We start from the raw sequence: 16,122 nt of genomic DNA on the forward strand, positions 1-16,122 counted from the left end.
GGCAGTTTCCAGTCAGACAGTTCTCAGTCAGGCAGTTTCCAGTCAGTTTCCAGTCAGACACTTTCCAGTCAGGCAGTATCCAGTCAGACAGTTCTCAGTCAGGCAGTTTCCAGTCAGGCAGTTTCCAGTCAGACAGTTTCCAGTCAGGCAGTTTCCAGTCAGACAGTTCTCAGTCAGGCAGTTTCCAGTCAGACAGTTCTCAGTCAGGCAGTTTCCAGTCAGTTTCCAGTCAGACACTTTCCAGTCAGGCAGTTTCCAGTCAGACAGTTCTCAGTCAGGCAGTTTCCAGTCAGGCAGTTTCCAGTCAGACAGTTTCCAGTCAGGCAGTTTCCAGTCAGGCAGTTTCCAGTCAGACAGTTCTCAGTCAGGCAGTTTCCAGTCAGGCAGTTTCCAGTCAGGCAGTTTCCAGTCAGACAGTTCTCAGTCAGACAGTTTCCAGTCAGACAGTTCTCAGTCAGGCAGTTTCCAGTCAGGCAGTTTCCAGTCAGACAGTTTCCAGTCAGGCAGTTTCCAGTCAGGCAGTTTCCAGTCAGGCAGTTTCCAGTCAGACAGTTCTCAGTCAGGCAGTTTCCAGTCAGATAGTTCTCAGTCAGGCAGTTTCCAGTCAGTTTCCAGTCAGACACTTTCCAGTCAGGCAGTTTCCAGTCAGACACTTTCCAGTCAGGCAGTTTCCAGTCAGACACTTTCCAGTCAGGCAGTTTCCAGTCAGACAGTTCTCAGTCAGGCAGTTTCCAGTCAGGCAGTTTCCAGTCAGACAGTTTCCAGTCAGGCAGTTTCCAGTCAGGCAGTTTCCAGTCAGACAGTTCTCAGTCAGGCAGTTTCCAGTCAGACAGTTTCCAGTCAGACAGTTCTCAGTCAGACAGTTCTCAGTCAGGCAGTTTCCAGTCAGGCAGTTTCCAGTCAGACAGTTTCCAGTCAGACAGTTCCCAGTCAGGAGGTTCCCAGTCAGACAGTTTCCAGTCAGGCAGTTCTCAGTCAGGCAGTTCCCAGTCAGACAGTTTCCAGTCAGACAGTTCTCAGTCAGGCAGTTTCCAGTCAGTTTCCAGTCAGACACTTTCCAGTCAGGCAGTTTCCAGTCAGACAGTTCTCAGTCAGGCAGTTTCCAGTCAGGCAGTTTCCAGTCAGACAGTTTCCAGTCAGGCAGTTTCCAGTCAGACAGTTCTCAGTCAGGCAGTTTCCAGTCAGGCAGTTTCCAGTCAGACAGTTCTCAGTCAGGCAGTTTCCAGTCAGACAGTTTCCAGTCAGACAGTTTCCAGTCAGACAGTTCCCAGTCAGGCAGTTCCCAGTCAGACAGTTTCCAGTCAGGCAGTTCCCAGTCAGACAGTTTCCAGTCAGACAGTTTCCAGTCAGACAGTTTCCAGTCAGACAGTTCCCAGTCAGACAGTTTCCAGTCAGACAGTTCCCAGTCAGGCAGTTCCCAGTCAGACAGTTCCCAGTCAGACAGTTCCCAGTCAGACAGTGCACATTATCTTTAAAATTAGGGTACAATGCTTACACAGTGGCGGATCAGAAAGAGCTGAAGAAAAGAGAAGAAATTGACAAACGTTATTTTGATCACAGCTACTTTAAATAAGTTAAATAATGGTTATCAGAGCTCAGCCCGGCTAATCCGTCACCTCCGTACATGAAGCAAACATTTGCAGCAAATAACATACTAATCAATGTTAATAAAAATGTAATTGTGACTACACTCAGTAAGGATGAGTCCGGCTGAGTTTAATCCAGCTGCCGATGATGCCTCCAGAGGCAGAGGAGGAAGAGCATATGCACCAGCAGTTGCTATCTTGCTAGGTCTCGTTGTCAAGTTGCTGGAATCATCAAAGCTGCACAAACTGACTGATTCTTGCAGTGTGACACTGGACATATGTTCCTTTTTATTGTCTTATTATTGAACCCCTTTCGGATGTCTGTTGTCCAAGGTATCAGTCTGCTTATGGTTTACTGAAGCTAGTCAATGACTTTGCGCATATCGGAAAGATGAAACAATGTTTGTGTTTCCCGCCTCCAGGGTGTCATGGTGCAGCTGAGGTGAGGACCCAAAATGCAGAATTCAGAGTGAGGAGGCAGGGGGAATGCATGAACAAAATTATTTAATACCAAAACTCAGAAATAGCCAGAACCCAACGGAAGGAAAAACCACACACTACAGGGAATAAACCACAAGGATCTAACCTAGAACTGAAAACCATGGGGTAGGAGCAATCAGACCAGGTGAACCCACGAGCAGGAAACAGAAAGCAACACAGAACACACAAGGGGAGGAGCTACAAAAACAAAACAGGAAACAGAACTTAACATGACAAAACCAAGAACATAAACCATGATCATGACACAGGGACCTGTCAGTCACCTGAGATAGCACCAGTGGTGTCCAATCAGATTACAGAGTTCCCTCTGGCTCCGCCCCCAGCCTTCAGACCTTTTCATCCCTGGTCTGTGATTGATGTTGGTCTGGTTTTTCTTGGCATTTGTAGTTATTTAGCTGTTGAATACATTTTTAATAATGGATTTATTGATGTGATATTTGTAGTTTTTAATGATTTCTTTCTTTCTTTGAGGAACAGAACGTTAGCACTATAAATGCCAGGTTAGCGATCAGATTAATGGAATCTGTTTTGTGGCTTTGCATGTGTGGTTACATACACATGTTAATGAGCGTCTGCTTTACTGAGCAGCAGCTGTTGTTTCCTCTCCGGAATTCCAGGAACAAACATAACCTTTGACTGTTCATTCAGATCCTAAAGCTGCTGCTTCATTAACTGCAGATAAGAGCTCTTGTTTGGAGATGTGGACACCTGGGAAGCTGGATCATCAGGGCTGAGGGATGTATGCGCTCTGTGTGATTACATTCTCCGTGGTCCCTGTGAAGGTTGTGAACGTGACTGGATTCAGAAGCAGGGTTTGTTTTTGTGCATCATATGGGATCACCATGCCTGGATATTCCTGCCAAGGGAACGCATTAGTGAGTGTGTGGGGAGGGAGAATTGTTCTGCATACTTTTCACGGGTTTACGTGAATGTCACTGAGCATTAGTACTGTGGAATAATCCATCTCATCTGTTTTTGTTATTTGCCTTCTACAGCGGTGAAAATGAGAATGATCAGAGTGTACAATGCGAGTGATGCAGGGTATTTATCAGATATGAATGCTATCAGAGTAATGAGGTGATGCTGAGGCTCGCCTCCCTTCATCCATCTTTATTTATGTTTCCAGCAGCTTCAGGCAGAGCCTTGTTCTTATGCTTCCTTCCATACTAATATACAGAGATGATGTCCCCTGATTGTACAGCAAGCAAAACGACCAGGATAGAAAACCTCAATCAGAACCAGAAGCAACAAGAAACACGTCCATCAAATCCAGGACTGGAAAGAAAAACCTCCATCAGAACCAGAACCAGGAAATGCAGCAAGTAATCTGCATCCAGTTAGACCTGGATGCAGCCCATCAGCTCTGAGTCACTCCTACAGTTCCACAAGATACTGAGGTTATCGATAAACTTTATCCCATGGGTGATACGTGCATCTGACAGCCATGTGTTCAGGCCAAGAAGTCTCCTGAAAAGCTCAGTTTCTTTACCAGCAGTGGGAACGGGTCCTGAGATGTGGACCTAGTGCTCCATACTGACACAGTCTCTCCAACAGCAGAGAAAAGTCTTTCTTCAGGATCTCGGAGCCAGTTTTCCTCCTCCGAATATCCAAAGACTCCAAGTGGACAATAATCTTCATTCCATCTGGATGTGAAGACAGAATGGTCTCTATCAGTTCCCTGACTGATGGATCAGGAAAAGTTAGATTTTCCGTCTCTGCCATCCTCACATGCTGTTCTAGAGTCCCCAACCAGAACTGAGTCCGACAGCTTCCACAACATCCTGGTTGTGTAATTTTGGCCTCTCCTCCTGGTCTGGTTAGCCCTTTTTAGGGCTATTTCTCAAGTTGCATTACATTATTTATCCTTCATTTTATCAGCAGTCAACATATATTTATTATGCAGTGAGACTTCAGGTGGTGCAGCGAGTGCTGAAGCTTTAAATTTCCAGCTGGATTTACAGTTTGGCTCGTCTCTCTTCACCTGCTCCTGTTGCTCTCCTTCCTCTCCACTTGTTCTGTCTCCACTTCCACCAGAAAACTACCAAAAAGTCAATAAAATGTTTAACATTAAATTGGTCAAAAGAGCAAAAACATTCCCCATGTTCAACAAATGAGTTATTCAGCTTTCCAGGTTATCTGTAGTAGTGGTCAGTAATGGGAGTACTACGTAGTACTACAGGAGGTACCTGAGATAGTAAAACATCAAAGAATAAAATCATTGAGTTATGAAATAATTAGGAAAATGAAAATTAATAGAAAAGTACTAAATAAACCACATATATGATTATTTTCTCACATCACTTTTGGGATGATCATTTATAGCTTAAAAATATTGAGTGTTGTTCAGACGGAAGCTTACAGTAGGTTCAGTCAGTGCTCTAGAGCATGAGCAGTAATGATTAGATATAATCATGTACAACAACAGTAGAGTTGTGGCAGTTATCATTGTAAAAGGAGTTTATCACCAGAACAGACATTTAAAATTTGATTTTCAACTGAAGGATAACCATTAACAAAGTCCTGATAACTGGGAGCTCTGACACGTATGTTGAAGGCTCTAAAACTCTGAATTTGGCCTTTGTATACCACACAGAAAAATGTTTCCCACACCTATGTTTGGTATCACTATTTAAGCACAACTCACCAGGATCTGATCATTTTTCCACCTTAAAGGCAAAATAAGTAGCATTGACACCTAGTGTTTGAAATCAGAACTGCAGTCGAAAGAGAAAAACACAGAGAGACACTGTTTTCCCTTAGTCTTACTTAATAAATTCACACGGTGGTGTGGTGGTTAGCACCGCAGCCTCACAGCTAGAAGGTTGCTGGTTCGAGCCTCGGCCGGGGGGGAGGTTCAAACCTGGAGGTGGTGGTCTTTCTGTGTGGAGTTTGCATGTTCTCCCCGTGTATGTGTGGGTTCTCTACGGGTTCTCTGCCTTTCTCCCACCGTCCAAAGATGCATGTTAGGTTAATTGGCCACTCTAAATTCTCCCTAGGAGTGTGTGTGTGTGAATGATTGTTTGTCTTTCTGTGTTGGCCCTGCGATGGACTGGTGAGCCGTCCAGGGTGTACCTGCCTCTCACCTGCTGAAAGTGCTGAGATAGGCTCCAGCTTACCTGCGACCTGTTATGGACAAAGCGGTACAGAGAATGAATGAATGATAGTAATTTCAAACACACTATTCACTTGGCCAAAACATCGTTACATTTGTTGTTGTAAACTAACAGGCCACCAGTTTACTCAACATGCATCCATACAGTCAAACAAATTAATTTAAGAGTGCAGAGAAATAAATTAGACTAAAATCTCTGTAAATCAAGATAAACTTGTGCTTACTTGTCTAGGAGAAACTGTGCCAGCACAGACTTTTCCATCTTTCTAAAGATTCTCCAATATTGATCCTCGTTTTATTCCGTTTTTGGTCATTTGCTTTTTTAGCAGGAAGCCGAGGCTTTTTAGGTTTTTCTGAAACTATTTCTGGTCCACTTCTTTTACTAGCTTCCATACCTGCACTCTGCTGCTCTTTTGCCGACATAAAGTACCAAATGCTGCGCTGTTGTTAGGCAACTGTGGGGAGTCGTATATGATTGGTTAAGGAACCAGGAAGTAGGAGAGCAACACAGTGCACCCAAGTTATTCCGTCACGTCGCTCATGATGTAGGAGACAGACTGTTTATAGGGAAGCTTTTTTTGATCCCTCGCAACAATGGGAACATTTTAAATAATTTTTATTGAAAAAATGCTACTTATTTAGCCTTTAAGCTACTTCATTAGTTTTTCTCCATTTCTTTGACTCATTTCTTGAAACAGAAATTACATCCTCAATATCTCCAAAACACGAGAATATTGTTCATAACAAAACTGCATTTCTCTTTCATCAAATGTTCATCTGTGCAAATGATTAGGTACAGGCAGCCTACATTTAGCACAGCTGGCCAACATTTAGCACAGTTGGCCTACATTTAGCACAGTAGACTACATTTAGCACAGTTGGCCAACATTTAGCACAGTTGACTACATTTAGCACAGTAGACTACATTTAGCACAGTTGGCCAACATTTAGCACAGCAGACTACATTTAGCACAGTTTGGCCTACATTTAGCACAGTAGACTACATTTAGCACAGTTGGCCTACATTTAGCACAGTTGGCCTACATTTAGAACAGTAGACTACATTTAGCACAGTTGACTACATTTAGCACAGTTGGCCAACATTTAGCACAGTTGACTACATTTAGCACAGTAGACTACATTTAGCACAGTTGGCCTACATTTAGCACAGTAGACTACATTTAGCACAGTTGGCCTACATTTAGCACAGTAGACTACATTTAGCACAGTTGGCCAACATTTAGCACAGTAGACTACATTTAGCACAGTAGACTACATTTAGCAAAGTTTGGCCTACATTTAGCACAATTGGCCAACATTTAGCACAGTAGACTACATTTAGAACAGTTGACTACATTTAGCACAGTAGACTACATTTAGCACAGTTGGCCTACATTTAGCACAGTAGACTACATTTAGCACAGTAGACTACATTTAGCACAGTTGGCCTACATTTAGCACAGTTGGCCTACATTTAGCACAGTAGACTACATTTAGCACTGTTGGCCAACATTTAGCACAGTTGGCCTACATTTAGCACAGTAGACTACATTTAGCACAGTTGGCCAACATTTAGCACAGTAGACTACATTTAGCACAGTTGGACTACATTTAGTACAGCTGGCCTACATTTAGCACAGTAGACTACATTTAGCACAGTTGGCCAACATTTAGCACAGTTGACTACATTTAGCAAAGTAGACTACATTTAGCACAGTTTGGCCTACATTTAGCACAGTTGGCCAACATTTAGCACAGTTGACTACATTTAGCACAGTAGATGACATTTAGCACAGTTGGCCAACATTTAGCACAGTAGACTACATTTAGCACAGTAGACTACATTTAGCACAGTTTGGCCTATATTTAGCACAGTAGACTACATTTAGCACAGTTGGCCTACATTTAGCACAGTAGACTACATTTAGCACAGCTGGCCAACATTTAGCACAGTAGTCTACATTTAGCACAGTAGACTACATTTAGCACAGTAGACTACATTTAGCACATTTGGCCTACATTTAGCACAGTTGGCCTACATTTAGAACAGTAGACTACATTTAGCACAGTTGGCCAACATTTAGCACAGTTGACTACATTTAGCACAGTTGGCCAACATTTAGCACAGTTGACTACATTTAGCACAGTAGACTACATTTAGCACAGTAGACTACATTTAGCACAGTTGGCCTACATTTAGCACAGTAGACTACATTTAGCACAGTTGGACTACATTTAGCACAGTAGACTACATTTAGCACAGTTGGCCAACATTTAGCACAGTAGACTACATTTAGCACAGTAGACTACATTTAGCAAAGTTTGGCCTACATTTAGCACAATTGGCCAACATTTAGCACAGTAGACTACATTTAGAACAGTTGACTACATTTAGCACAGTAGACTACATTTAGCACAGTAGACTACATTTAGCACAGTTGGCCAACATTTAGCACAGTTGACTACATTTAGCACAGTAGACTACATTTAGCACAGTTTGGCCTACATTTAGCACAGTAGACTACATTTAGCACAGTTGGCCTACATTTAGCACAGTTGACTACATTTAGCACAGTAGACTACATTTAGCACAGTTTGTCCTACATTTAGCACAGTAGATTACATTTAGCACAGTTTGACCTACATTTAGCACAGTAGACTACATTTAGCACAGTTGGCCTACATTTAGCACAGTAGACTACATTTAGCACAATAGACTACATTTAGCACAATTTGGCCTACATTTAGCACAGCAGACTACATTTTGCACAGTTTGGCCAACATTTAGCACAGTAGACTACATTTAGCACAGTTTGGCCTACATTTAGCAAAGTAGACTACATTTAGCACAGTAGACTACATTTAGCACAGTTTGGCCTATATTTAGCACAGTAGACTACATTTAGCACAGTTGGCCTAAATTTAGCACAGTTGGACTACAATTAGCACAGTAGACTACATTTAGCACAGCTGGCCAACATTTAGGACAGTAGATTACATTTAGCACAGTAGATTACATTTAGCACAGTTGGACTACATTTAGCACAGTTGGACTACATTTAGCACAGTAGACTACATTTAGCACAGTAGACTGCATTTAGCACAGTTGGCCAACATTTAGCACAGTAGACTACATTTAGCACAGTTGGCCTACATTTAGCACAGTTGGTCTACATTTAGCACAGTAGACTACATTTAGCACAGTTTGGCCTACATTTAGCACAGTAGACTACATTTAGCACAGTTGGACTACATTTAGCACAGTTGGCCTACATTTAGCACAGTAGACTACATTTAGCACAGTAGACTACATTTAGCACAGTAGACTACATTTAGCACAGTTGGCCTACATTTAGCACAGTTGGCCTACATTTAGCACAGTAGACTACATTTAGCACAGTTGGCCAACATTTAGCACAGTAGACTACATTTAGCACAGTTGGACTACATTTAGCACAGCTGGCCTACATTTAGCACAGTAGACTACATTTAGCACAGTTGGCCAACATTTAGCACAGTTGACTACATTTAGCAAAGTAGACTACATTTAGCACAGTTTGGCCTACATTTAGCACAGTTGGCCTACATTTAGCACAGTAGACTACATTTAGCACAGTAGACTACATTTAGCACAGTTGGCCAACATTTAGCACAGTAGACTACATTTAGCACAGTAGACTACATTTAGCACTGTTGGCCTACATTTAGCACAGTTGGCCTACATTTAGCACAGTAGACTACATTTAGCACAGTAGACTACATTTAGCACAGTTTGGCCTATATTTAGCACAGTAGACTACATTTAGCACAGTTGGCCTACATTTAGCACAGTTGGCCTACATTTAGCACAGTAGACTACATTTAGCACAGCTGGCCAACATTTAGCACAGTAGTCTACATTTGGCACAGTAGACTACATTTAGCACAGTAGACTACATTTAGCACAGCTGGACTACATTTAGCACAGTAGACTACATTTTGCACAGTTTGGCCTACATTTAGCACAGTAGACTACATTTAGCACAGTAGACTACATTTAGCACAGTAGACTACATTTAGCACAGTTGGCCAACATTTAGCACAGTAGACTACATTTAGCACAGTTGGACTACATTTAGCACAGTAGACTACATTTAGCACAGTTGGACTACATTTAGCACAGTTGGCCTACATTTAGCACAGTAGACTACATTTAGCACAGTTGGACTACATTTAGCACAGTTGGCCTACATTTAGCACAGTAGACTACATTTAGCACAGTTGGCCAACATTTAGCACAGTAGACTACATTTAGCACAGTTGGACTACATTTAGCACAGTAGACTACATTTAGCACAGTTGGACTACATTTAGCACAGTAGACTACATTTAGCACAGTTGGACTACATTTAGCACAGTAGACTACATTTAGCACAGTTGGCCTACTTTCATCACAATTTCTAAATGAATCGATGGTGTAGATCTAAACTGATTGCTGATTCTCAGCATATTGGCTTTTCTCCAGAACACATCAGCATCATTTCTATAGACTAGTGATGTGTCGGTCACGAACGATTCGTTCAGTATGAACTAATCCTTTATATGACTCGGGAGTAACGGGTCCTCTCAGTGAGTGATTCGTTCATTTTCATGCTGTACCTCCTCTCGCCACATGGCAGGCAGCTGCATAAACTCAGTCAGTAGGTCCGGACAGGAAACAGAAATGATTCGTTCAGGACTCGCTCAGGTCCGTCCTCAGGTCCTCGTTCTTTTGTCACGTGACAGCCAGGCTGCTCGGGCTGTGTGGCGAGCAGCAAGCACTGCAGTTCGCTCAAACGGATCGTTCTTCAGTTCATTTGTCACGTGACAGCTGTAACTCAGCAGCTGTGTGTGGACTGAGAAACGAACAAGGAAATGAATCATATCTGATAGCTGACGCTCATTCATTTGTCAAGTGACATCCGACATACATTATTTATTCATAAAATCATGATTAATTCTTTGGCTCTATTAACCGTTCAAATTTAATAAGTGTTACATAACCGCAGATATCTCCGTGGATAACCGCTGTAAAAACTTCCTTTTTTCTCTTTTTCTTAAATAATCATTTAATGAGAATTCTTTTTTAAAGTCTTCCTGCCCCGTACTAATCTGTGCATTAGTCTGCTCTGCACTGCAGGAGGAGGAGGAGGGTCAAGATCCTGCTGCGGCTGCCAGTGCAGGGGCCATGTTTTGGGAAGACCTTGATGAGAGGGTAACAAACACCAGAGCGTCCACTTCATCTGCTTCTGCCACATCAAGCACGTCCACTGCTGCAATGATGGAGATGCGGGCCTACCTGGCAGAGCCACTCCTACCCCGTACATCAGATCCTCTGGCATGGTGGAGGATGTGCTCACCCGTATTTAAAACTCTGTGTGAGGTGATGAAGACACGACTGTGCATTGTAGCCACATCAGTGCCCTCTGAGAGAATTTTTTCAAAGACCGGGCAGATCATCACAGACAGATGGAACAGACTCAGCCCCTCCAAGGTCCGCGAGCTTGTGTTTCTGAATGCCAACGTGCCTTAGAACAGGCCCTTAATATACTTGTTAGTTTTAATTGTGCAATATTGTTGTTGTTAGTTTGGTTTAATTTAACTTTATTATTATTTAACTTTATTTATGTCCCTTAGATGTGTATAGTGTTGTGTATATACTTTAAAGTGTGTTTATAAATAAATATGAAAATTATATCAACATATTGATTGTGTTACACTCTGCCTTAAAATAATATAAAATAATAATAATAATAATAATAATAATAATAATAACTTTGTGTTTTAATTGTCTCACTAATTGTCAAAATGAGTTTTCCAGTCACTTGTCCTCTATCAGCTGTCACGTGACAGGCAGCTCAATCTGACTCTGAACTGGTCTTTGTCGTTCTCGTTCATCCTATCGTTCATTTGTGACAGACAGCTCGGGCTGCACGGTCTCGTTCTCGTTCATCATTCAGGCTGTTTGGCGAGCTGTACGTTCGCTCTCGGCTCGGTCTCTTGTTCGTTTGTCACGTGATAGCTACCAAGTCACTGTTGCGCTGTTAAACAATGGCAGGGAGGATGTAGGACACAAATCACTTTATTGTGGTGTGTATTTGCTTCCCTACGTTATCACATGGTTTGAATTGCTTGTGGCATTACCAGTAGTTTTGTTGCCTTCAGTATTTACTGCTTGAGAATCGCGGACTTTTTTACAACGCCACCTGCTGTAAAAATGAACGACATGACTCGTTCAAGATTCATTCACTTTACTGTTCGAGAGTAAAAGACCTGGGTTAGTGAAAAGAGTCGAACTTACCATCACTACTATAGAGTAAAAGTGCCACAATGAAATAATTAAATATATCATTAAATAATTATTTAAATGTGTCATTAAATAATTAAAATGACTATTAAATACATTAATGTTTTATTAAATGTATCACAAATTCATTAAAAAACCAATTACTGTATGTAAAAACATATGTAATTATTTAATTATTTAATAAATTATTTCATTATCCTGTGTTGCAAAGCACCATGAATTTATTTTATCTGTCAGCCTAGTCCGTCGCTGTGTGGCATTATTCCTCTACGTTGGTTTAGATAATCTATTAATGTATGTATCAATGTATATTAGTGTATTTAATTATCAAGTTATTTAATTAATGACACATTTAAGTAATTATTTAATGATATATTTAATCATTAAGCAGTGCTTACACAATGCCAAAGGGTCAATGCATTTTGGGGGGGCACTGACTATTTATATGAGAAAGGAATTCAATTTAGTGAACAGGTTTAGGAGAGATGTGAGCTTCTGCAGATGAACGGTAGGACTGTTCTGCCAAATGAGCTCAGAGTTTTGAGAATGTAATTTCTGTTTCAAGGAATGAGCCAAACCAATGGAGCAAAAATCTAACATACTTGGCCCAAAATACACAGAAATATTCAAATCAGAACCATAAAAAAACTTCTATTCATCACGATAAAAACCTGTCAACACCAGTTTTTCTGTTTAGTAAAATGATAAAAATGAAAAATACATCAAAAGAGACACAATATCTATCCAGCCAGGTTTATCCTGAATGCTGTGGTCTGCCGGAGCAGCATCACAGAGAGGGAGAGGAAGAAGCTGGACATCAGGAGGTCCAGTCTCTGGACAAAGTGAAGGAGGTAGGGTCCTGGAAAAACTGGCCTCCATGCTGGAATATGGGTCCCACCCCCTGCAGGACGCCCTTTCTCCTCTGGACTAATATAGGTTTCTTATTCTTTCTGAAAGATGTCTTTTTACTTCTTTTTCACTTTCCTCCAGTGGCTTTTTGTTGGGGTTCCTAATTCTGGGTAAACATACTCAGAGCTGATTGAACCAACTCACAGCAGCTGATCTGGAACTGAAAACTCAGAGTTGCTCGGCTCAGATTAAGTTAACCCAGAGTTTCTGACTAGACTCCGAGTTAGTTGAAATTGCTGTCTGGAACAGGCCTTTATGGAGCTTCATTTAGACTCTGTGCACCACCTGATCTGCAGGGCTGAGGAGGATGCTCACTGGATGCAGGATCAGAAATTCCCTGGTGAATTCTGGCTGCTGCATTAGTATGGATGCTAAGTAGACAGAAGTGTTTTCTTCTCTCTCAGCTGCGGTCATGTATGCATCTGTATCCTGACAGGGAGGAAATACAACACTTCACATCGAACACAGACAGCAACCTGATAGAACCGAGTGCACAGAGAGTCCAGAAGAGCTTCCTCATCATCCAAACCAGGTCCTCCAACCTGTCTGTTCCTACCACACCATCACTAACTGAGAGTTAATTTCCATTCTGAGAGCTCGGTGCTGCTGGATCAAAGCCCTGATTGTGTGGGGAGCCGATGGAGGCAGAGACTTCCCACTTTCCTTATGATGGAGGAGGCGGAGGCGGAGGAGGCAGAGGCTTCCCTCAGACTCAGCCTGGTGGCTGCAGCAGGGATGTTTGGATTCAGCCTGCCGGGATGAAGTATAAGCTGCTGGGATGTGGAACTGAGGAGGAAAAGATTGTTTTGGATAAGATTAAACCAGATTGGCCCGTTTATATTATCAAATAACAACCAATGCAGCAGCAGCCGGTTGCGGTGACTGTGGTCACCCTTACTTTGAAATTGGTTATGTTTACTGTAGAGCAGATACATGCACATTTTGATGATGGGCTTAACAAAAGTATTCTTCCGTCATTCTGCTGATGTAGATGTACATGGTGCTGAAATGTGAATATGTTTTAAAACTGGTGGAATTATTTGGACTTTAACCACATGACCCGCTTAATGTGACAAAATCATCACCGAAGAACCTCCCAAACTGAAGGGTGTGGAAGGTTAAATGTTGAAGAAAGCCTCAGGTCTGTAATATTTTCTTGTTAAAAATATTATTTTCCTGGATGGTGGTGAAATGTGCTCACTATATGCTTTTTTATGTTGTTTTACAGCACTTTGAGCTGTGCATTGGATAAAACGTGCTATATAAATAAAGATTCATTCATTCAGTCATGGATGCAAGACTCTTTCATTGTTTAAAAATGTGGCTGTGGTGGAAGAAGACTGGTTGCAATTCCTCCTGATGAAGATGGCTATACTGGAAGACTAATTTGCAGTGTTTCCGGTGCTGGGAAGACCCTCTTGTACGTTATTCCACATCAGCAGAACATTGATCTTACCCCACTGCCTTCTGATGCAACTGAAATTAAAAATATGCCATCAGCTGCATGCCTCTGCATAGCCTAGCTCTCCATGCATTTTATTAATGATAACTGGATTTATTATGTTCTACTATGTGTGCTTTCCAGGGCTGGCAGAGTGATTTCCAGTTTCTGTCCAACAACCTGGAACAAGTTTTACCTAATATCTACAACCATTCTGCAGTTTTAAATACTTCCATATGCATTACAGTTGGTTATATGTCTCATACGGTACGATGTGTGCAGGACAGGAAGGAAGGCCCTGGATGTCTTTGCAGTGTGAGACCACCCAGCATCGAGCCTGTGTGCTGGAACCTTCCAGTGTAGTATTACTAATTTTCTCTCAGCAGTTTTCAGTATTTTCTCCGCATGTTGTCTTTGCTAAAGCTGAATTCACTTTTGTCTATATCATCATTCTTGGAGTGGGATTAATGTAGACATAGTAGAGCCCTTTGCAGTCATAGTGTGTAATTTCTTCTTATTCTTTTATTGATTTTGTGACAGAGATGTAAGGCATGTAACTGTTGAGAGTGTTATAAATTAAATATTTTCCAGCTCATTCAGTCTAAAAAATATTAAATTGACTTAATATTTATTCACACAATTTATTTCAGCTTTGCATGAACCCTAGCATTTGTGTGTTTAGGGGCATTAATGTGCTTTTGATGATTATTTTCAGGCCAGAAAACAGAATCTCAGCACAGACTAGGATCTCATATTGACTCTGAGAGCAGAAAAGATTCTTGGGCTGATTTATTGAGGTGATTTCCGTCATTTTCGGCACTATTTGTGTTTTCTTCAGGTATTGCTTTGTAGCAGCCTTTTTTCCTCCTTGTTTTCAATAGTGAAGATAATGAGCTCCAGTGGCTTGCAGGACAGGTAGAAACTAGCAGAGATTTTAAGATATGCATCACCAGAGATGGCTTTATTCAGAGAGGCTTCCTTCAATGGCAGACAGCAGGGCTCTCCACCAGCAAACCCCACAAGACTTTCATTGGGGAGGCCAGAACTGATATTGGTGCTTTTTTTTCTTTTTCTTTAACTTGTCCTGTCCAGCATGGTGGCGGCAGAATGATGGTCTGGCTGCTGTGTTGTGCTGAACAAACAAAGACTCCTCTGGATAATCTGAATTTATTTCTTTATTAATTTAAAGATATTGTTTTATCTTATTTATTTGGAATTATGGAATTTTTGTAATCTTGCTGAACTTGACCTGCCCGGCTATGTGAGTACCACTTCTCCACATATTGTGTTGCTTTAAGAGAGCCAGATACTGCTGCCAGATCCCCTTACAGGAGCACCTCAATGGAGCCGCGTAGTGGAGCCAGGCCGAAGCACCAGCACCTGAATACCCGGTTGATTCTCCTGGCTTCAGTGACAACGCACGGATAGAGTACTGTAACAGTTCTGGTTAATGTGAGACTCCACCAATAAACTTAGCTAAAATGCTCTGCTATCCTCTTGGTGTTGGTGCTCTCCCCTAAATCCTTTTTAACATATGGTTTTTTTTAATTTGCAAGCAAGCTGACATGACCCACCCAGCCCAGGGGCCACACAGTGTCTCTTTCCTCAGCTGATCCCGTCTTCTTCATCTTGAAGAGCGTATAGCATTTGTGGGTATAACTGATGTGTGTCCTAGAAGCAGGGATTGTGCACAATCTGGGCCAGCCTCCATAATTTCATAAGCTGGTTGACCTGCAATCACATAATTGGTGTTGTTAAAAAACTAGTTAACACTGGATGCTTCCATTACATTTCACAATCTTAAGCACTTAATCCAACCAGTTAACATCCCATCAGATCTCACAGAGCACTCTTGGTATTTATCTGCATCTTTAAAATCATTCACTCTGTGACGTTTTGATAGAAGACAGTTAAAAAAAAATAATCTGATCAAACACAAACAGATTAAACTATTTCTATTTCCCTCCCTCTTTGCCTTTAGTTTACAAGTGAAGTTAGCTAATGTGAATATAGCGACTTTAGAAAGCCAAATAAAGTATATTCATTAACATTACTTACACAATAAAAACAACAGCAACAACAAAAAACTCTCCTACTTGCCTTTATGAAAATGCAGAGAGCAAACAGGCATGAAGGGAGATGGTGGTGAAAGTGATGTCCTTCCCTCACCACTGCGACTGGGCCATACAGTGTCTCAGTTACATCCTCAACCTGCTGTCCAAAGCCTCTTTTACAAGTGGAAACTGAA

General features: G+C 41.6%; 1 protein-coding gene across 2 annotated transcripts in view; it reads right to left on the reverse strand.

Annotated features, from left to right (window-relative positions):
* The window catches only part of LOC121634321, a 36,194-nt gene extending 32,717 nt beyond the window's left edge, over positions 1–3,477 (reverse strand). For both annotated transcript variants that reach the window (XM_041976861.1, XM_041976857.1), the window contains exon 1: positions 3,466–3,477. The gene's annotated coding sequence lies outside the window, so the exon portion shown is untranslated. The remainder of the gene's footprint in view (positions 1–3,465) is intronic.
* Between the last annotated feature and the right edge of the window lie 12,645 nt (positions 3,478–16,122).

The sequence above is a fragment of the Melanotaenia boesemani genome, chromosome 23, assembly GCF_017639745.1.
Source record: "Melanotaenia boesemani isolate fMelBoe1 chromosome 23, fMelBoe1.pri, whole genome shotgun sequence".
Lineage (NCBI taxonomy): Eukaryota > Metazoa > Chordata > Actinopteri > Atheriniformes > Melanotaeniidae > Melanotaenia > Melanotaenia boesemani.